Source organism: Oncorhynchus masou, chromosome 23 (genome assembly GCF_036934945.1).
Source record: "Oncorhynchus masou masou isolate Uvic2021 chromosome 23, UVic_Omas_1.1, whole genome shotgun sequence".
In the NCBI taxonomy this organism is placed as follows: Eukaryota; Metazoa; Chordata; class Actinopteri; order Salmoniformes; family Salmonidae; genus Oncorhynchus; species Oncorhynchus masou.
Genome location: NC_088234.1, coordinates 37,343,607 through 37,365,192, shown reverse-complemented (window position 1 = coordinate 37,365,192; position 21,586 = coordinate 37,343,607). Strand labels below are relative to the sequence as shown.

The following is a 21,586-nucleotide window of genomic DNA, read 5'->3' as shown; positions in this document are numbered from 1 at the left end:
TCCAAAATGTCTGATCCAGTTTGATCCAGAAAAACACTGGTTCCAACTTTCTCAACGTGACTACAAAATATTTCAAAGGTTACCTTTAAACTTTGCCAAAACATTTCAAACTACTTTTGGAATACAACTAAGTATTTTTTTACGTAAATAATCAATGACATTGAAGACGGGGTGATCTGTGTTCAAGACAGGAAGAAGACAAACTGAAGCTAGCTTTCTGGTCACGCGCCTAAATCTAACAGTATACTTCAAGTGACCCTCGTTCAAGATGGCCGTACTTCATTACACAAAGGAATAACCTCAACCAATTTCTAAAGACTGTTGACATCCAGTGGAAGCGATAGCAACTGCAAGAATGTCCCTTAGAAATCTGGATTCCCAATGAAAACCATTGAAAAGAGCGTGACCTCAACAAACAAAAAAATCTGGTTTGTTCTCGGGGTTTCGCCTGCTGAATAAGTTCTGTTATACTCAGACATGATTCAAACAGTTTTAGAAACTTCAGTGTTTTCTATCCAAATCTACTAATAATATGTATATTGGTGGAAGAGTGGGTTAACATCTCACAGCAAGAACAGGCAAATCTGGTGCAGTCATGAGCAGGAGATGCACTGCAGTACTTCATGCAGCTGGTGGCCACACCAGATACTGACTTTTTCTTTTGATTTTGACCCCTCCTTTGTTCAGGGACACATTTTTCCATTTCTGTTAGTCACATGTCTGTGGAACTTGTTCAGTTCGTCTCAGTTGCTGAATCTTATGTTCATACAAATATTTACACGTTAAGTTTGTTGAAAATGAGCGCAGTTGACAGTGAGAGGACGTTTCTTTTTTGCTGAGTTTATAAAACCGTTGCATTCCTGTGTGATGGAGATCCCTGCTCTAATCCCTCTATGACTACCTCTAAGGTTTCGGTAATATAGGTCATTCTGTTCACTCTGAGATTCTTAAGAGGTCAACAGGACAGAGGAGCAATACCCTCTCTCCGAGGGAGGAGACTAGTGAGCACACATACAATGCAGCCATAGTATATAAATCATTGCTCTTTTACTCCACTACCCCTCCCCACCATCCGTGTTCTAGACCCATCCACCTCATCAGTACAGGCTGGAGGGGGGGGGGGGGGGGGGGGGTGCCGGGAGGTGGGTGACAGTTGTTTTCATGGGGCTGACAGGGTCCATAATGCATTGATTAAGGTACAGGAGGCGCCTGGACATGGCAAAGCCTCTCATTGTGCTTTCACTCACCGATAGAGCAGTTGAGAGAGAGGTGGGGACAAGCCCAGCACCATTAGTTCAGAGTGTTCCATTATGAATTGAAACTATCCCGGATTTTTTTTCTCCATGCAATTTATTAATTTGCTGTACATGAAAATGTTTTGTTACATACAATTGAAGTATTTCATTGTCTTCGTTTGCAGGACTTTCATTTTTACTGTCCCTTAAACATCTGCTTCTCCCATCTCTAGAAGGAGCAGTCCAGTCTTGTCTTTTGATTTTTGATACACAGAGAGATGGAAGGGGAGGAACACACACACAGTAGAGGATAGGGAAGGACTGAAGTCCTTCCCTATCCTCTACTGTGTGTGTGTTCCTCCCCTTCCATCTCTCTGTGTATAGCTCAAGGTATGCAGTGGCAGGTAGAAACATGCTTAGCAGTGCAACTCTCACGACTCAGCTTGTCCCCCTCTTTCATTGTTTTTCACATGTGACTTCACACTCTGTCACTTAGATGTGCATCTCTCTGCCCAGATTAAGTGACAGTGTGTGAGTTTGAGGTATTCGTAGGCTTTTTTTCATGGGGGGTTATGCTGGTGTAGTGTTTGAGCATTGGACATGGTCCAAATGGCTTGTAGCCTGTATTGCTTATCAGGACTAAGTTTATTGCTGTTGATGTAATTCAAAGAATTAACTAGCCCTACTGTATGGCCCATCTACATTACCATCCATGTTGTATTCTAGCGCTCAGGAACTTGTTTGATCTCAGACCTGCTCTATAGCATATATTTACCATTAACAGAAGTATACCTGATCCCAGACCTGCTGTTTAAAGTGGATGTGTCCCCACGTATCCAAAGTGACCTACAGTCATGCGTGCATACAGTTTGCATGTATAGGTGGCCCCGGGGATCAAACCCACTATCCTGGTGTTTCAGGAGCCTTGCTCTATCAACTGAGCTCTATGCTAGCTCTATGCTATTTACCATAAACAACTGTAGATATTATGTAGCAGCACTATGTGCTTATGTCTCATCAGCTCAACAGGTCTGGGCACAGCAACATGTCCTTTCTTTTTCTCCCTCCTTTCTTTCTTTGTACTATGACCAACTGTGCAAAGAAAGCAGCCACCATGCAGGTTTGGATTAAAGGATGGATGGAGGGGGTGGGGAAAGAAGCTATTCAATGAATTTGATTATTTTAAGGAGAGATAAACTAGGTCCCTATAACATCTGTGATATGGACGCAATCACGGAATCCATACATTAAAACGGATTTCAATTCAACAATATAAGACATTTTATTGAGCTTAGTAGGAAATTGCTGGGCTATATTATTCTGTTGTGTGTTGATGACAGGGTTTCTTATTGAGAGGGCTATCTGTTCTTTCTCAAATCTTTTATTCTTTCCCCAATGCTCTGCCTCAGTTGGCTTATTTCTGTACTGGCTAGACAGATTGTTCTGTTATGTGGGTGGAATACTGTGCTGCTGGCCCAGTGGCATACCCCCTAACACCCCTCACTTTCAGACGCCCCTGTCAGAGAACCTTTGGCCATCAAAACGAGATCAAACCAGCCCAGACCCATTTTCACCCTCTCTGTGAAGTTTATAAGCTAAACGCTCCCCCCTTCACCCCTTTCCCTTCCCTCTCTCCCCTAAATTGCAGCCTTTCTTTCTGGCAGTTAATTGTTGTTTGATTTAAGCTCAGCGAGAGACCACCAACAGTGTGCCTCACAGTAGAAACATTTGTATAACATTTTCAGTCATTTCTTTCTTGCTTTTGTCTCACAATCATCCTCGGTTTTCATTTTTTTTATTAGTTTGCCCTGCTTACGTTTTCAACAAATCATAAAAAGCCATGGTGTGGTGCCGCAGTCTGGGGCTAATTCATTCTCACAGCCACTGACAGGGTTGACGGGTCAGGTGTTAGGGTTCACGTGGTTGGGTCAGATGATTGGCTCGTTGAGTCTTGCTGGGCGTGGATGAGGGGGGGTGGAGGGAATAGATGGATTGAGACAGAAGGGGTGTGTGGGTTGTGGGGGTGAAAGGAAGGGAGTGTTCAAGTTTTATTAGTAACTCATCAAAAAAAGAAACGTCCTCTCACTGTCATCTGTTTATTTTCAGCAAACTTAACGTGTAAATATACATAACAAGATTCAACACCTGAGACATGAACTGAAAAAGTTCCGCAGGCATGCAACTAACAGAAATGGAATAATGTGTCCCTGAACAAAGGGTCAAAATCAAAAGTAACGATCAGTATATGGTATGGCCACCAGCTGCATTAAGTACTGCAGTGCATCTCCTCCTCATGGACTGCACCAGATTTGCTTGTTCTTGCTGTGAGATGTCACCCAACTCTTCCACCAAGGCACCTGCAATTTCCCGGACATTTCTCGGGGGAATGGCCCTAGCCCTCACCCTCTGATCCAACAGGTCCCAGACGTGCTCTTCGCTGGCCATGGCAGAACACTGACATTCCTGTCTTGCAGGAAATCACACACAGAACGAGCAGTATGGCTGGTGGCATTGTTATGCTGGAGGGTCATGTCAGGATGAGCCTACAGGAAGTGTACCACGAGGGAGGTGGATGTCTTCCCTGTAACGCACAGCGTTGAGATTGCCTGCAATGACAACAAGCTCAGTCCGATGATGCTGTGATACACTGCCCCAGACCATGACGGACCCTCCACCTCCAAATCGGTCCCGCTCCAGAGTACAGGCTTCGGTGTAACGCTCATTCCTTCGACGATAAACGCAAATCTGACCATCACTCCTGGTGAGACACAACCGTGACTCGTCAGTGAAGAGCACTTTTTGCCAGTCCTGTCTGGTCCAGCGACGGTGGGTTTGTGCCCATAAGCAATGTTGTTGCCGGTGATATCTCTTGAGGACCTACCTTACAACAGGCCTAGAAGCCCTCAGTCCAGCCTCTCTCAGCCTATTGCAGGCAGTCTGAGCACTGATGGAGGGATTGTGCGTTCCTGGTGCAACTCGGGCAGTTGTTGTTGCCATCATATACCTGTCCCGCAGGTGTGATGTTCGGATGTACCGATCATATGCAGGTGTTACACGTGGTCTGCCACTGCGAGGACGATCAGCTGTCCATTCTGTCTCCCTGTAGCGCTGTCTTCGGCTTCTCATCGTATGAACATTGCAATGTATTTCCCTGGCCACATCTTTAGTCCTCATGCCTCCTTACAGCATGCCTAAGGCACGTTTGCGCAGATGAGCAGGGACCCTGGGCATCTTTCTTTTGGTGTTTTTCAAAGTCAGTAGAAAGGCCTCTTTTGTGTCCTAAGTTTTCATAACTGTGACCTTAATTTCCTACTATCTGTAAACTGTTAATGTCTTAGCGACCGTTCCATGTTCATTAATTATGGTTCATTGAACAAGCATGGGAAACAGTGTTTAAACCCTTTAAAATGAAGATCTGTGAAGTTATTTTGATTTTACGAATGATCTTTGAAAGACAGGGTCCTGAAAAACGTGCACAATTGACCCAGCGTCATCCTGGTATGGGTTTCGCTGGGGTAGGCCGTCATTGTAAATAATAATTTGTTCTTGACTGACTTACCAAAAATATCAGACTCAACATTGAGCTCAGGTGCTTTGTGTTCTAATTGATCATCCTTGATGTTTCTGCAACTTGATTGGAGTCCACCTGATTGGACAAAACATTTCTGCAGCTTTGAAGGTCCACAAGAACACAGTGGTCCCCATCATTCTTAAATTGAAGAAGTTTGGAACCAACTGAGCAATTGGGGGAGAAGGGCATTGGTCAGGGAGATGGTCACTCTGACAAAGCTCTAGAGTTCCTCTGTGGAGATGGTTGTCCTTCTGGAAGGTTCTCCCATCTCTGCAGCACCCTACCAATCAGGCGTTTTATAGTAGAGCTGCCAGACGAAGCCACTCCTCATTAAAAGGCACATGGCAGCCCGCTTGGAGTTTGCCAAAAGGCACATAGACTCTCAGACAATGAGATTGAACTAAATTAATATTGCACCATAGTACTCACTTCTGTCATCAAGTGCTTTGAGAGACTAGTCAAGGATCATTTCACCTCCACCTTACCTGCCACCCTAGACCCACTTCAAGTTGCATACCGCCCCAATAGGTCCACAGACAATGCAATCACCATCACACTGCCTTATCCTATCTGGACAAGAGGAATACCTATGTAAGAATTGACTACAGCTCAGCATTCAAAACCGTAGGGCCCTCCAAGCTCATCATTAAGCTTAAGGCCCTGGTTCTCAACCCTGCACAGTGCAATTGGGTCTTGGACTTCCTGACGGCCCGCACCCAGGTGGTGAATGTAGGAAACATCTCCACTCTCTGATCCTCAACACTGGGGCCCCACTGGTGCCCTCTTGACGAGTGGTGGTGTTGTCGGTCCATGACATGTCCTTCGTGATGTGGACGCAGAGGAACTTAAAACTTGTGACTCTACTGCAGTCACTCTGATGTGGATCGGGCATGTTTTCTTTTTTTCTCTGCTTTCTGAAGTCAAAAATCAACTTTGTTTTGCTGACATTTGAAGGAGAATTTATTTTCATTACACCATAATGCCAGTTCATTTACCTCCTCCCTATAGGCTGATGCGTCGTTGTTGGTGTTAGAAATATTATGAATAAATGACGAAACAATATCCTCATTTTAAATAGAACTGTAACTAAGTAAACTTATACTCTGTATACTCTATCTATTGTATCTGATTAACAATATGAGTTCATAAGAAGGATTATGTGGCATGAACAAGGATTAATTAACTACAACGAACACCATTCCAAACTAGTCTGGAGAGGAATGGGTTGTGGGTTAAGTAAGCAGATAGGTTAACGACCCTATGGTTGAACTGACAACTTAGCTCTGGGGTGTTTTGGATAAGACAGTGAGTGCATTCCTAGGTTTTCTGTTAATTAGAACTGTCAGCTAAGTGGTGATCGTTAATGGTGAGGGTTCAAGAGTTAATTCAGTTATATTGTGTGTCCTGTGTGTGTGTTAGTGAGTTGGAATTAACTTTTAAACTCACTTAATTCTCAGTCGAAAGGAGGAGATTCATTCTAGAAGCAATGAAATGACGTCATGTTATCGTATTTAAACTGTTGCTTGTGGTAACGTGGCAGCTCGCTCCGAGAATAAATTCTGTTACCTATTATTGACTGGTCTCCGTCTATTTTATGAAAACAAGAATCTTACAAATTCTCATACAATTTGTAATTAATGAAAAAATATTGGCATAATTAAATTACAGTAACAGTTGGTTATCAGGCCTACAACCGCGGTGTCATCAGAACTTTAAGTTGGTGTTGCGAAAAGCCATGCAGTCGTGGGTGAATAGGGAATAGAGCAGAGGACTGATGACATGAGTCAGTGTGGGGGAGGGGTTGTTGCCTATCCTCTCAGCCTGTGGTTTGCCTGTCAAGACGTTCAGGATCGTTGCAGAGGGTGGTGTCCAGACCCAGGGCTCTGAGCTTTGTGTTGAGCTTGAAGGGAACAATAGTATTGAATGTTGAACTGTTGTCAATGAACAGCATTCTCAGATAGGTGTACCTATTGTCCAGATGTGTTACGGTCATGTGAATAGCGTTCGAAATGGCGTCTTCCGGTGATCTGTTGGAGCATTAGACAAATTGGTGTGGGCCCAGTGTGCCTGACATGAGTTTGGACGTGTTTGCCTTGCCATTTAACTCAGACTGGTTTATTTTTCAAAACAGTGGCTGCACCACTTGGTCTGAATTTTCTGAGACATGCAAGGCTTTTTTTAGGGAGAGAAGGGGGATTCCAGAAAACCGATCAGCACTACTGGCAGAAAGAGTTGGGGCCATAACATAAAGGCTAAGTCATACTCACTCATGCAGAGCAGGCTGGGGGCTCAGGTGGCTGGGACTGGGGCAGTATATGTTTGTGTCTGTACTGTTTTCCTGCCCACCATAAAAGATCTTGGGCAATATAGAGAAGGCTGGGACTGTATGTCAGTGGCTGGGGTTGGTGCTGTATGTCTGTAGCTGTCTGTGCTGCCTCACTGCCCATAAAGACCTGGAGAGTTGAGGAGATAAAAGGGCCCTGTGAGTCTTGATGCCTGTAAAGCTGCTCGCTGCCTTCGGTCTGTCGGGCTCTATCGAAATAAGATCCTGTACAAATATTTTCTCGTCATTAACCTGTCGTCCATGGAGCACTGATGCAGAGCCGTGCGGGGGCGGAAGGGGTGGGGCAAACCCTGGGAGTGGGGGTGAGGGTGTTTCAATTTGTGTGTGTGTTTGTCCATGTTTGTGTGTCCGTACCATGTGAGAGACAAAACAACTTGGAGTTCAGTTTGTTTGCATCTTTCATTGGTGCCATAGCCCTCTTTCTGCCTCCAACAGCCTTCACCATTCTGACCCTGAACACTGATGTGTAGGTAGGTCTGTGTGTTAGTGTGACCCAGTTTGTTTACGTGTCATTCAGTAATGCATGGCAGGGACCCCCTCAGTCCTGTATGTCTGTGGATAATGTGAATGTGTGTGTTAAGACTCTGAGAGAAAGAATGAGAGTGGAGGTCATTGTGAACTGTGTGTGTTATTATTGGGAGGGACGGATAGGGTCTTTATTTGTCTTTGGCTGTGAGTGACACACACATCCAATTTGCTAGGTGATTGTGACGCTGTGTCAGAGCTGGCCTGGGTCTGAGTCATACTAAGCCCTCTGTGTCCAGTGTAAGTTCAGACACACCTGGGTTGTGTTAATTTGGGCATAATGTAGCAAAACACTTTGTAATGGAGAACCGGTGTTTCTTATTGGATAAGTTCGAGTAGTCCCTCCTTGCCAAATTAAATTGTATTTTAGTTGCGAAATGTATTCCTAGCTCTGACAGTGCAGTAAAATCTTAACAATACACACAAATCTAAAAAGTAAAAAATTGGAATTAAGACATATGGAAATATTAGGACAAGCAGTGTGTGTGTGTGTGTGTGTATATACTGCATATTCAAACCTCTTGACTCAAGGATGATCAATGGAAACAGAATGGAAGGACAACCATCTGCGGCACTCCACCAATCAAGCCTTTATGGTAAAGTGGCCAGACGGAAGCCACTCCTCAGTAAAAGGCACATGACGGCCCTCTTGGAGTTTGCCAAAAGACACTTAAAGACTATAACCATGAGAAACAAGATTCTCTGGTCTGATGAAACCAAGATTGAATTCTTTGGCCTGAATGCAAAGTGTCACGTCTGGAGGAAACCTGGCACCATACCATCCCTACGGTGAAGTGTGGTGGCGGCGGCATCATGCTGTGTGGATGTTTTTCAGTGGCTTGGACAGGGAGACTAGTCAGGATCGAGGGAAAGATGATCAGAGCAAAGTACAGCGAGATCCTTGATGATAACCTGCTCAGGACCTCAGACTGAGGTGAATGTTCACCTTCCAGCAGGACAACGACCCTAAGCACACAGTCCGGACAAGTCTCAATGTCCTTGAGTGGCCCAGCCAGACCCTGGACTTGAACCCGATCGGACATCTCTGGAGAGACATGAAAATATTTGCGCAGTAATTAGAGGTTGACCGATTATGATTTTTCAACGCTGATACCGATTTATTGGAGGACCAAAAAAAGCGGTACCGATTAATCTGACGTGGTTTCTTTTAACATGAGTCTCCAATATTCTCAGGTAAGAAGTTTTAGGTTGTAGTTATTATAGGACTATTTCTCTCTATACCATTTGTATTTCATATACCTTTGACTATTGGATGTTCTTATAGGCACTTTAGTATTGCCAGTGTAACAGTATAGCTTCCGTCCTTCTCCTCGCCTGGGCTCGGACCAGGAATACATCGACAACAGCCATCCTCGAAGCATCATTACCCATCGCTCCACAGAAGCTGCGGCCCTTGCAGAGCAAGGGGAACAACTACTTCAAGGTCTCAAAGCGAGTTACGTCACCGATTGAAATGCTATTAGTGCACGCCCAGCTAACTAGCTAGCCGTTTTACACCAGAATAATCACGGGAGTTGATAGGCTTGAAGTTATAAACAGCTCAATGCTTGAAGCACAAAAGTGCTGTTTGAATGAATACTTACGAGCCTGCTGCTGCCTACCACCGCTCAGACTGCTCTATCAAATATCAAATCACAGACTTAATTATAACATAATAACACACAAATACGAGCCTTAGGTCATTAATATGGTCAAATCCGGAAACTCATTTAGAAAAGAAAACGTTTATTCTTTCAGTGAAATACGGAACCGTTCCGTATTTTATCTAACGGGTGGCATCCAAGTCTAAATATGCCTGTTACATTGTACAACCTTCAATGTTATGTCATAATTACGTAAAATTCTGGCAAATTAGTTCGAAACAAGCCAGGCAGCCAAAAATGTTGCGTATACCCTGACGCTGCATGCAATTGACGTAAGAGAAGTGACAATTTCCCAAGTTTAATATTGCCTACTAACCTGGATTTCTTTTAACTTCTTATGGCTGGGGGCAGTATTGAGTAGCTTGGATAAGGTGCCTAGAGTAAACTGCCTCCTCCTCAGTCTCAGTTGCTACTATATGAATATTATTTGTAGTATATCTGGATAGGAAACATTCTGAAATTTCAAAAACGGTTTGAATGATGTCTGAGAGTATAACAGAAATCATATGGCAGGCTAAAACCTGAGAAAAAATCCACCAGGAAGTGGGAAATCTGAGGTTGGTCGATTTTCAACCAGCCCCTGTTGAAGATATAGTGGGATATTGGTCATGTTGCACTTCCTACGGCTTCCAATACATGTCACCCGTCTTTAGAAACTTGTTTGAGGCTTCTACTGTGAAGGGGGGCTGAGTGAGAGGGGAATGAGTCAGAGGTCTGCCAGCAGCCACAAGCTTGTCACGTGCATTCACGAGAGGTAGCTCCCGTTCCATTTGCTTTTCTGAAGACAAAGGAATTCTCCGGTTGGAACATTATTGAAGATTTATGTTAAACATCCTAAAGATTGATTCTATACATTGTTTGACATGTTTCTACGGACTGTAACGGAACCTCTTGACATTTCGTCTGCAACTAGTGAACACGCTTCGTTTTGATTTGTTTACCAAACGCACTAAGGAAAGTAGCTATTTGGACATAAATGATGGACATTATCGAACAAATCAAACATTTATTGTGGAACTGGGATTCCTAGAAGATCATCAAAGGTAAGTGTATATTTATCATGTCATTTCTGACTTCTGTTGACTCTACAAGACTCTGGCTTGTTGGGTCTCTGAGCGCCGTACTCAGATTATTGCATGGTTTGCTTTTTCTGTAAAGCTTTTTTTTTTATCTGACACAGCGGTTGCATTAACCTGTAGTGACACCCCTACCCAGTGAACGGGACAGTTGTCATCATCTGACACTAATTAGCATAACGCAACGGACATAAATCTTCCTATTCATGAAAATCACAAGTGAAATATATTGGAACACAGTTTAGCCTTTTGTTAATCACCCTGTAATCTCAGATTTTCAAAATATGCTTTACAGCCAACGCTAGACAAGCATTTGTGTAAGTTTATCATAGCCTCGCATAGCATTATGCCTTGCTAGCAGCAGGCAAACGTGTCACGGAAATCAGAAAAGCAATCAAATTGTTTACCTTTTTTTACTTCGGATGTTTTCATTCACGAGACTCCCAGGTAGACAGCCAAAGTTCATTTTTTTCCCAAAATATTATTTTTGTAGGCGAAATAGCTCCGTTTGTTCTTCACGTTTTGGCTGAGAAATCGCCCGGAAATTGCGGTCACCAGAACGCTGAAAAATATTCAAAATTAGCTCCATAATATCGACAAACATGGCAAACGTTGTTTAGAATCCATCCTCAAGGTGTTTTTCTGATATCTATTTGATAATATATCCGTCGGGACAATTCGTTTTTCACTAGGACCGATTGGAATAATGGCTACCTCTGTATTTTACGCGAGGATCTCTATCGGAGCCACCATGTGACCACTTACGCAATGTGGCTGCCTATGGCTATTCTTCAACAGAAATGCGTAAAACTACGTCACAATGCTGTAGACACCTTGGGGAATATGTAGAAAGCGTAAGCTCGTTGATGGTACATTCACAGGTGAATAGGGAGTCATTGGAACGCAGCGCTTTCAAATTCCTGGGGCACTTCTGGATTGGATTTTTCTCAGGCTTTCGCCTGCAACATCAGTTCTGTTATACTCAGACAATATCTTTACAGTTTTGGAAACGTTAGTGTTTTCTATCCAAAGCTGTCCATTATATGCATATTCTAGCATCTTTTCCTGACAAAGTATCCCGTTTAAAACGGGAACGTTTTTTTCCCAAAAATGAAAATACTTCCCCCTAACAACAAGAGGTTTTAAGGAAAAGTTTGTCTATATTTCCGTGTATAACACTTGTATTTTCATCAACATTTATAATGAGTATTTCTGTAAATTGATGTGGCTCTGCAAAATCACCAGATGATTTTGGAACTACTGAACATAACGTGCCAATGTATACTGATTTTTTTTATAAATATGAACTTTATCGAACAAAACATACATGTATTGTGTAACATGAAGTCCTATGAGTGTCATCTGATGAAAATCATCAAAGTTTAGTGATTAATTCTATTTTTGATTTTTGTGACTCCTCTTTGCCTGGAAAAATTGCATTTTTTCTGTGACTTGGCTCTGACCTAACAATCTTTTGTGGTGCTTTCACTGTAAAGCCTATTTGAAATCGGACACTGTGGTGGGATTAAAGATGACCTTTAATATGGTGAAAGATACTTGTATGTTTTGAGGAATTTTAATTATGAGATTTGTTGTTTTGAATTTGGCGCCCTGCACTTTCACTGGCTGTTGTCATATCGATCCTGTTAATGGGATTTCAGCCCTAAGAAGTTTAACTAAATATGCAGGTTTAAAAAATATACCTCTGTGTATTGATTTTAAGAAAGGCATTGATTTTTATGGTTAGGTACATTCATGCAAAGATTGTGCTTGTTTCACAAATGCGCTTTTGTTAAATCATCCCCCGTTTTTGCGAAGTTGGTCTTCACACAGTTTGCAACAAGCCAAGCGGCCCAAACTGCTGCATATAGCCTGACTCTGTTGCACAGAATGCAAGAGAAGTGACACAATTTCCCTAGTTAAAATAAATGAATGTTTGCAGGAAATATTAACTAAATATGCAGGTTTGATTTTAAGAAAGGCGTTGATGTTTATGGTTAGGTACACATTGGTGCAATGACAGTGCTTTTTTTTCGCGAATGCGCTTGTTAAATAACCGTTTGAAGTAGGCTATGATTCAATGATAAATGAACATGCACCGCATCGATTATATGCAATGCAGGACAAGCTACATAAACTAGTAATATCATCAACCATGTGTAGTTAACTAGTGATTATGTTAAGATGATTGTTTTTATAAGATACGTTTAATGCTAGCTAGCACCTTACCGTGGCTCCTTGCTGCATTCGCAAAACAGGTAGTCAGCCTGCCACATAGTTTCCTCGTGGAGTACAACGTAATCGGCCGTGATCGGTGTCCAAAAATGCCAATTACCGATTGTTATGAAAACTTGAAATTCGCCATTCCGATTAATCAGTCGACCTCTGTGTTCAGCAATACTTAAGTAGGACTGGCCTTGACTAGAATACAGTATATACATACATATGAACATACTGTACAGTACTTCCGGCGCCGACAGAGATGGCCGCCTCGCTTCGCGTTCCTAGGAAACTATGCAGTTTTTTGTTTTTTTTATGTGTTATTTCTTACATTAGTACCTCAGGTCATCTTAGGTTTCATTACATACAGCCGAGAAGAACTACTGTATATAAGATCAGCGTCAACTCACCATCAGTACGACCAAGAATATGTTTTTCGCGACGCGGATCCTGTGTTCTGACTTACAAACAGGACAACGGAATGGATCGCATGCAGCGACCCCAAAAACGACTCCGAAAAAGAGGGAAACGTAGCGGTCTTCTGGTTAGACTACGGAGACGGGCACATCGTGCCCCACTTCCTAGCATTCTTCTTGCCAATGTCCAGTCTCTTGACAACAAGGTTGATGAAATCCGAGCAAGGGTAGCATTCCAGAGGGACATCAGAGACTGTAACATTCTGTGCTTCACGGAAACATGGCTCACTGGAGAGACGCTATCTGATGCGGTGCAGCCAACGGGTTTCTCCACGCATCGCGCCGACAGAAACAAACACCTTTCTGGTAAGAAGAGGGGTGGGGGTGTATGCCTTATGGCTAACGAGGCATGGTGCGATGAAAGAAACATACAGGAACTCAAGTCCTTCTGTTCACCTGATTTAGAATTCCTCACAATCAAATATAGACCGCATTACCTACCAAGAGAATTCTCTTCGATTATAATCACAGCCGTATATATCCCCCCCCAAGCAGACACATCGATGGCTCTGAACAGACTTTATTGAACTCTTTGCAAACTGGAAACCATTTATCCGGAGGCTGCATTCATCGTTGTTGGGGATTTTAACAAGGCTAATCTGAAAACAAGACTCCCTAAATTTGATCAGCATATCGATTGCGCAACCAGGGGCGGAAAAACCTTGGATCACTGTTACTCTAACTTCCGCGACGCATATAAGGCCCTGCCCCGCCCCCCTTTCGGAAAAGCTGACCACAACTCCATTTGCTGATACCTGCCTACAGACAAAAGCTAAAAAAAAAGAAGCTCCCACGCTGAGGTCTGTCCAACGCTGGTCCGACCAAGCTGACTCCACACTCCAAGACTGCTTCCATCACGTGGACTGGGACATGTTTCGTATTGCGTCTAATAACAACATTGATGAATACGCTGATTCGGTGTGCGAGTTCATTAGAACGTGCGTTGAAGATGTCGTTCCCATAGCAACGATTAAAAAATTCCCTAACCAGAAACCTTGGATTGATGGCAGCATTCGTGTGAAACTGAAAGCACGAACCACTGCTTTCAATCAGGGCAAGGTGTCCGGTAACATGACTGAATACAATCAATGCAGCTATTCACTCCGTAAGGCTATCAAACAAGCTAAGCGTCAGTACAGAGACAAAGTAGAATCCCAATTCAACGGCTCAGACACAAGAGGCATGTGGCAGGGTCTACAGTCAATCACGGACTACAGGAAGAAATCCAGCCCAGTCACGGACCAGGATGTCTTGCTCCCAGGCAGACTAAATAACTTTTTTGCCCGCTTTGAGGACAATACAGTGCCACTGACACTGCATGCAACGGAAAAATGCGGTCTCTCCTTCACTGCAGCCGAGGTGAGTAAAACATTTAAACGTGTTAACCCTCGCAAGGCTGCAGGCCCAGACGGCATCCTCAGCCGCGCCCTCAGAGCATACGCAGACCAGCTGGCTGGTGTGTTTACGGACATATTCAATCAATCCCTATACCAGTCTGCTGTTCCCACATGCTTCAAGAGGGCCACCATCGTTCCTGTTCCCAAGAAAGATAAGGTAACTGAGCTAAACGACTACCGCCCCGTAGCACTCACTTCCATCATCATGAAGTGCTTTGAGAGACTAGTCAAGGACCATATCACCTCCACCCTACCTGACTCCCTAGACCCACTCCAATTTGCTTACCGCTCAAATAGGTCCACAGACGATGCAATCTCAACCACACTGCACACTGCCCTAACCCATCTGGACAAGAGGAATACCTATGTGAGAATGCTGTTCATCGACTACAGCTCGGCATTCAACACCATAGTACCCTCCAAGCTCGTCATCAAGCTCGAGACCCTGGGTCTCGAACCCGCCCTGTGCAACTGGGTACTGGACTTCCTGACAGGCCACCCCCAGGTGGTGAGGGTAGGTAACAACATCTCCTCCCCGCTGATCCTCAACACTGGGGCCCCACAAGGGTGCGTTCTGAGCCCTCTCCTGTACTCCCTGTTCACCCACGACTGCGTGGCCACGCACGCCTCCAACTCAATCATCAAGTTTGCGGACGACACAACAGTGGTAGGCTTGATTACCAACAACGACGAGACGGCCTACAGGGAGGAGGTGAGGGCCCTCGGAGTGTGGTGTCAGGAAAATAACCTCACACTCAACGTCAACAAAACTAAGGAGATGATTGTGGACTTCAGGAAACAGCAGAGGGAACACCCCCTATCCACATCGATGGAACAGTAGTGGAGAGAGTAGCAAGTTTTAAGTTCCTCGGCATACACATCACAGACAAACTGAATTGGTCCACTCACACAGACAGCATTGTGAAGAAGGCGCAGCAGCGCCTCTTCAACCTCAGGAGGCTGAAGAAATTCGGCTTGTCACCAAAAGCACTCACAAACTTCTACAGAGGCACAATCGAGAGCATCCTGGCGGGCTGTATCACCGCCTGGTACGGCAACTGCTCCGCCCTCAACCGTAAGGCTCTCCAGAGGGTAGTGAGGTCTGCACAACGCATCATCGGGGGCAAACTACCTGCCCTCCAGGACACCTACACCACCCGATGTTACAGGAAGGCCATAAAGATCATCAAGGACATCTACCACCCGAGCCACTGCCTGTTCACCCCGCTATCATCCAGAAGGCAAGGTCAGTACAGGTGCATCAAAGCTGGGACCGAGAGACTGAAAAACAGCTTCTATCTCAAGGCCATCAGACTGTTAAACAGCCACCACTAACATTGAGTGGCTGCTGCCTACACACTGACACTGACTCAACTCCAGCCACTTTAATTATGGGAATTGATGGGAAATGTTGTAAATATATCACTAGCCACTTTAAACAATGCTACCTTATATAATGTTACTTACCCTACATTATTCATCTCATATGCATACCTATATACTGTACTCTATATCATCAACTGCATCCTTATGTAATACATGTATCACTAGCCACTTTAACTATGCCACTTTGTTTACATACTCATCTCACATGTATATACTGTACTCGATACCATCTACTGTATCTTGCCTATGCTGCTCTGTACCATCACTCACTCATATATCCTTATGTACATATTCTTTATCCCCTTACACTGTGTATAAGACAGTAGATTAGGAATTGTTAGTTAGATTACTTGTTGGTTATTACTGCATTGTCGGAACTAGAAGCACAAGCATTTCGCTACACTCGCATTAACATCTGCTAACTATGTGTATGTGACAAATAAAAATTTGATTTGATTTGACATATGAAGTGAGTTAAACCGTATGTAAACTGTATATTATTTAAATTGCCCAGTGTTCCATGACTAGGTGTACATGGGGCAGCAGCCTCTGAGGTGCATGGTAGAGTAACTGGGTGGTGGCGGTCTAGTGACAATGACTAAAGTTCAAGGCCGGGTACCTGGCGGGGGCTGGTTATTTAACAGTCCGATGGCCTTGAGATAGAAGCTGTTTCTCAGTCTCTCGTTACCAGCTTTGATGCACCTGTACTGACCTCGCCTTCTGGATGGTAAGCAGGGTAATCAGGCCATAGCTTGTGGTGATTGAATTGTTGTTGCCTACCTTTACCACCTGGGGGCGGCCAGCCAGTCAGTCTAGGACCCAGTTGCCCAGGGCGGGGTTCAAACCCAGGGCCCGAGCTTAATGATGAGCTTGGAGGGTACTCTATTGTTGAAGCCTGAGCTGTATTCATTGAACAGCATTCTGAGATAGGTATTCCTTTTTGTCCAGATGGGATCGGGCAGTGTGCGTTGCGATGTAGATTGCCTCATTCGGGGTCTATTGGGGCGAAATGCTAATTGCAGTGGGTCTAGTGTGTCGGGTAAGGTGGAGGTGATATGATCCTTAACTAGCCTCTCAAAGCACTTCATGATGACAGAAGGGAGTAGTAGTGGTCATTTAGTTCAGTTACCTTCACTTTTTGGGTACATGAAGCAACTGGGGATAACAGACTGGAATAGGGAGAGATTGAAAATGTCCGTGAACACTCCAGGCAGCTGGTCTGCGCATGCTCTCAGGACGCGGCTTCGGATGGCATCTTGGCCGGGAGCCTTACAAGGGTTAACGCGCTTAAATGTCTTACTCACGACCGCCACGGGGAACGAGAGCTCGCAGTCCACGTAGCATGTGGTGGCCAGTGTTGGCGGCACTGTGTTTCCCTCAAGGCAGTGAAGGTGTTTAGCTTGTCCAGGAGCAAGACGTTGGTGTCCCCGGCTGGTTTTCCCTTTATAATCCGATTGTCTGGAATCCCTGCTACATGCGTCTCGTGTCTGAGCAGTTGATTTGTGACACCACTTTGTCTCTCTACTGAGGTTTTGCCTTTTTGATTGCCTTATGGAGGGCATAAGTGCACTGTTTGTTCTGAACCATATTCCCAGTAACCTTGTTGTGGTTAAATGCAGTTGTTCGCATTTTCAGTTTTGCGTGAATGCTGCAATCTATCCACGGTTTTTGGTTTGGATAGGTTTTAAATGTCAAAGTGAGAACATCCCCTATACATTTCCTGATTAACTCAGTCACTATGCCAGTGTATACGTCAATGTTATTCTCAGTCTGGAACATATCCCAGTTCGTGTGATCAAAACAATCTTGAAGATACAGATTGATCAGGCCAGCGTTGACCTGGCCTTACCACGGGTACTTCCTGTTTGCATTTCTGCCTATAAAAAGGGGTGTGATTTGATTTGCCAAAGTGAGGGCTTTGTAGCTGTCCCAGAAGGTATAGTAGCAATGGTCTAGAGGTTGTTTTTTTTTTTTTTTTTTTTTTTTTTTTTGAAGCACGAGTGGCGCAGGCGATGTTGATATAACATCGCCAGCTACAATAAATGTGGCCTCAGGATATGTGGTTTGTACAACGTCCAGTGTAGTCGTGGTATCGGCTTGAGGGGGAATATGCACGGCTGTGACGTTGACCGAATTCTCTCGGGAGATAAGCATTTGATTGTGAGGTATTCTAGGTCAGATGAACAAAATTACTTGACTTCCTGTACATTACCTCAATCACACCATGAGTAGTTTATCATGAAACACACTCCTCCGACTTTCTTTTTTACAGAGAGTGCTTTATTCCTGTCTGTGCAAGGTACTGAGAACCCAGCTGGCTGTATGGACTCTGACAATATATCCGGTGAGAGCCATGATTCCGTGAGGTAGTTTTACTGTCCCTGATGTCTATCTGGAAGGAGATCCTCGCCCTGAGCTTGTCTACTTTATTGTCCAGCGATTGTTCATTAGCAAGTAATATTCTCTGAAACAGTGGGTGGTATGCACGCCTCATGAGTCGGACTAAGATTCCACTCCGAATATCTCTTCTCAGCTGGCAGTGTCTTGCAGCAGTCTCTGGGATAAGTAGACTTGCCTTGAGGGGGTATGAACAAAGGATCCAATTTAGGAAAGTCATAATTCTCTTCGAAATGGTGGTGAGTTACCGCCGATCTAACATACAACATTTTTTCCTGCTGTATGTAATAATGCAAAGGACGTTATGGGCTAATAAGGTGAGAAAAAGAACAATACTGCAAAGTTGCTTAGACCATGTCTATCGGCGGCATATTGCTTCAGTCTGTTATCTTCCATTTGTTGCTCTTTGAACACCACCCTGTACTAGGGTCAGCCTCACTTTGTGTGCTCAAGAGCCGGCATTTTTTGTCTGTTTATACGAATGTAGCCTAAGTCCGTGTGATAGTGTGTAATTGTATTTTTCAATTGTTTACTTGCCCAAACTCATTTTCCTAAAGTTCCTTGACTTCCTTGAGCACCAGAATTACATTAGTGATCCAGACAGTTTTGTAGCCATTGGTGGAGCCAGTCAGTCCAGCATTGTAAGGGAATAGATTACTAACAAACGTCTTTGCTCTTCTGAGCAATACTTAGCCCTAGTTGTGCAGCTAAAACATGCAGTACTATGACGGTAATTGAATAACGGTGTAACTGACGGTTTTGGATGAAGACTGTTGTGAAAATAAAGTAACCGTCAATACCGTTTAAATAGGCCTGCATTCATTTTGGATTCTTTTGGCGTCGTAACCGACTTCAGTGGGAAAATGCTCACCTTCGATGGCCACTGGCATGGATGAATCCCGGTTTCAACTGTACCAGGTAGATGGCGTCATGTATGGCGTTGTGTGGACGAGCGGTTTGCTGATGTCAACATTGTGAACAGAGTGCCCCATAGTGGGGTTATGGTGTGGGCAGGCATAAGCTACAAACAACAACAACAACAAAAAAAAAATTTTTTTATTGATGGCAATTTGAATGCATAGAGATACTGTGACATTAATCCGCCGCCATCACCTTATGTTTCAGCATGATAATGCCGCATGTCGCAAGGATCTGTACGCAATTCCTAGAAGCTGAAAATGTCCCAGTTCTTCCATGGCCTGCACACTCACCAGACATGTCACCCATTGAGCATGTTTGGGATGCTCTGAATGTGTACGACAGAGTGTTCCAGGTCCTGCCAATATCCAACAACTTCACCCAGCCATTGAAGAGTGGGACAACATTCCACAGGCCACAATCATCAGCCTGACCAACTTTTTGTGAATGAGATGTCACACTGCATGAGGCAAATGGTGGTCACACCAATGCATCACTAGCATATCTGCTGGCCAGGCAAACTCTGTAAAAGTAATTTGTAACTGAGGTAAGGGAGAGCCTTAAAGCAACCTAGGAAAGCTGTAGAGGAGAGAGAAGACACTGAGGATGGGGGGGAAAGAGTGACAGTGAAAAATAATGAGGGTTAGATGAGAGGGAGTGAGGAAGAAGAAGAGAAACACCTTGGGGTGGTGAGCTCAGGCCAACACTCTAGTCCAATAAGGAAAGGGAACAGACTCACAGATAGTGGCCAGACCTCTCTCTCGCTCTCACACACACCTGTGTTCTATTCCTCCTTTTTCCTTTTTGGAGAAGTGCTGAGTTCTCTGACCTGGGCTATGAGCCTCCTGTCTCTTATTTTTGGTTATATAGGCCCTCTCTCTACATCTTTCACTTTTTTTCATCACACAAATCTTTAAAGGCACAGGCATGTTTTTCTGGGCTAAGGTTTGGACTGGGGCATAGAAATAGGCCTAAAATACTCTACTATGGTCTGCTTTCCAAATGGCACCCTATTCCCTATATAGTCCACTATATAGGAAAGATATTGTGCCAATTGGGACATAGACATATAAAAAGTCCTGCATAAATTCCATGTCGTCCTGTGCCTGTTTCTTGTCATGGTATGGGAGAGTACAGAGAGAGGCCTGTCCTTACACGTGGGTTCACTCTCTCTCTGATTAGGAAGTATTCTGGTGCTACAGAGTGTAACTGTGGCTTACTCACTCTATCTATGACTCACTCCATCCCATCCCTCTCTCTTCGTGTCCCTTCACTCATCCGTGCCCACGGCTGTTTTCAAGAGGTCCAGTGTTGGGGTGAAGGTGTGTGTGCATGTGAGAGAAACATGTGGAGGTGTGCTTTTGGTGTGCTTTAGCTGAGCGATGATGAGGGAACCCATAGAGTAGTTGTGGTGAAGTGTAAGAATGTCTGTGACTGTTGACAGTCAGAGAATGTCAGTGGGTGTGTAGCGTGTCCACTGCAATGCCACTACCACTCTATTCATCTGTTGGCACCAGGATAAGTTAACTCCCTAACACATCCCCTTCAGCTGGCCCTGGTGACCCTGTTTGTCCCCATCGTGGGTTACGTGTCCGGGGTTGTATTCATTTGGCGCCAAATGGAGGCTGTGACCTCACTGTGTGTGAGCACGTGTGTGTGACAGAGAACGTGTGTGACAGAGAACGTGTGTGACAGAGAACGTGTGTGCGCGTGTGACAGAGAACATGTGTGTGCGCGTGTGTGTGAGAGAACGTGTACGTGTGTGTGCGTCCATGTTTTGAGATGTGGCAGAAGGCCTCATGGAGACGCCTGCTTTTTTATTGCATAATCTCTTGTTTGTGTGTTTATCAATATATGTGTGTGTTTGGTTTGAACATGTGTGTGTACTATGTGACTGTGTGTAAGACAGTGCAGTATGCCTGTTGGAGGCGCCTTCTTGTTTACAGTGTAATGTGTGTGTTTGTTTGGAGCCATGTGATCAATTCAAGGCCTTTGATAACAGGCCAAAGGGCCAAGGTTCTGCCTCACTCTCCTCTTTCCCCCTGTTCCCGATTTCTTTCTCTTCAGCCTTTTCCTCTCCATCAGTCTTTCCTGATGATCACTGTCTAGTTTAGCTTATAACTATGTCTAACACTCAAAATATTGTCACAACTTCATCAAGATGTTCAGATCTCTTGTAGTAACTTATTAAGTAAGGTGTTGGGTAGATATTTGCTGCACCCTGGTTCCAGTCCCGGTTCTAGTCCCCAAATTTGCCACAATATTATGTTTGTGTCTTTTGGCGGAACGGCTAAGGCTAACATTTTCTGGACCAGGGTTTGAGTCCCGGTTGGGACCACCCCCAAAATTTGCTGCAATGTTATGTATTGTAAAATAA

At 44.3% G+C, this 21,586-nt stretch overlaps 1 protein-coding gene across 4 annotated transcripts in view; it reads left to right on the top strand.

Annotated features, from left to right (window-relative positions):
- Positions 1-21,586, top strand: part of LOC135510773 (arginyl-tRNA--protein transferase 1) — a 174,009-nt gene that overhangs the window by 115,060 nt on the left and 37,363 nt on the right. The gene's annotated exons all lie outside the window — the stretch shown is intronic.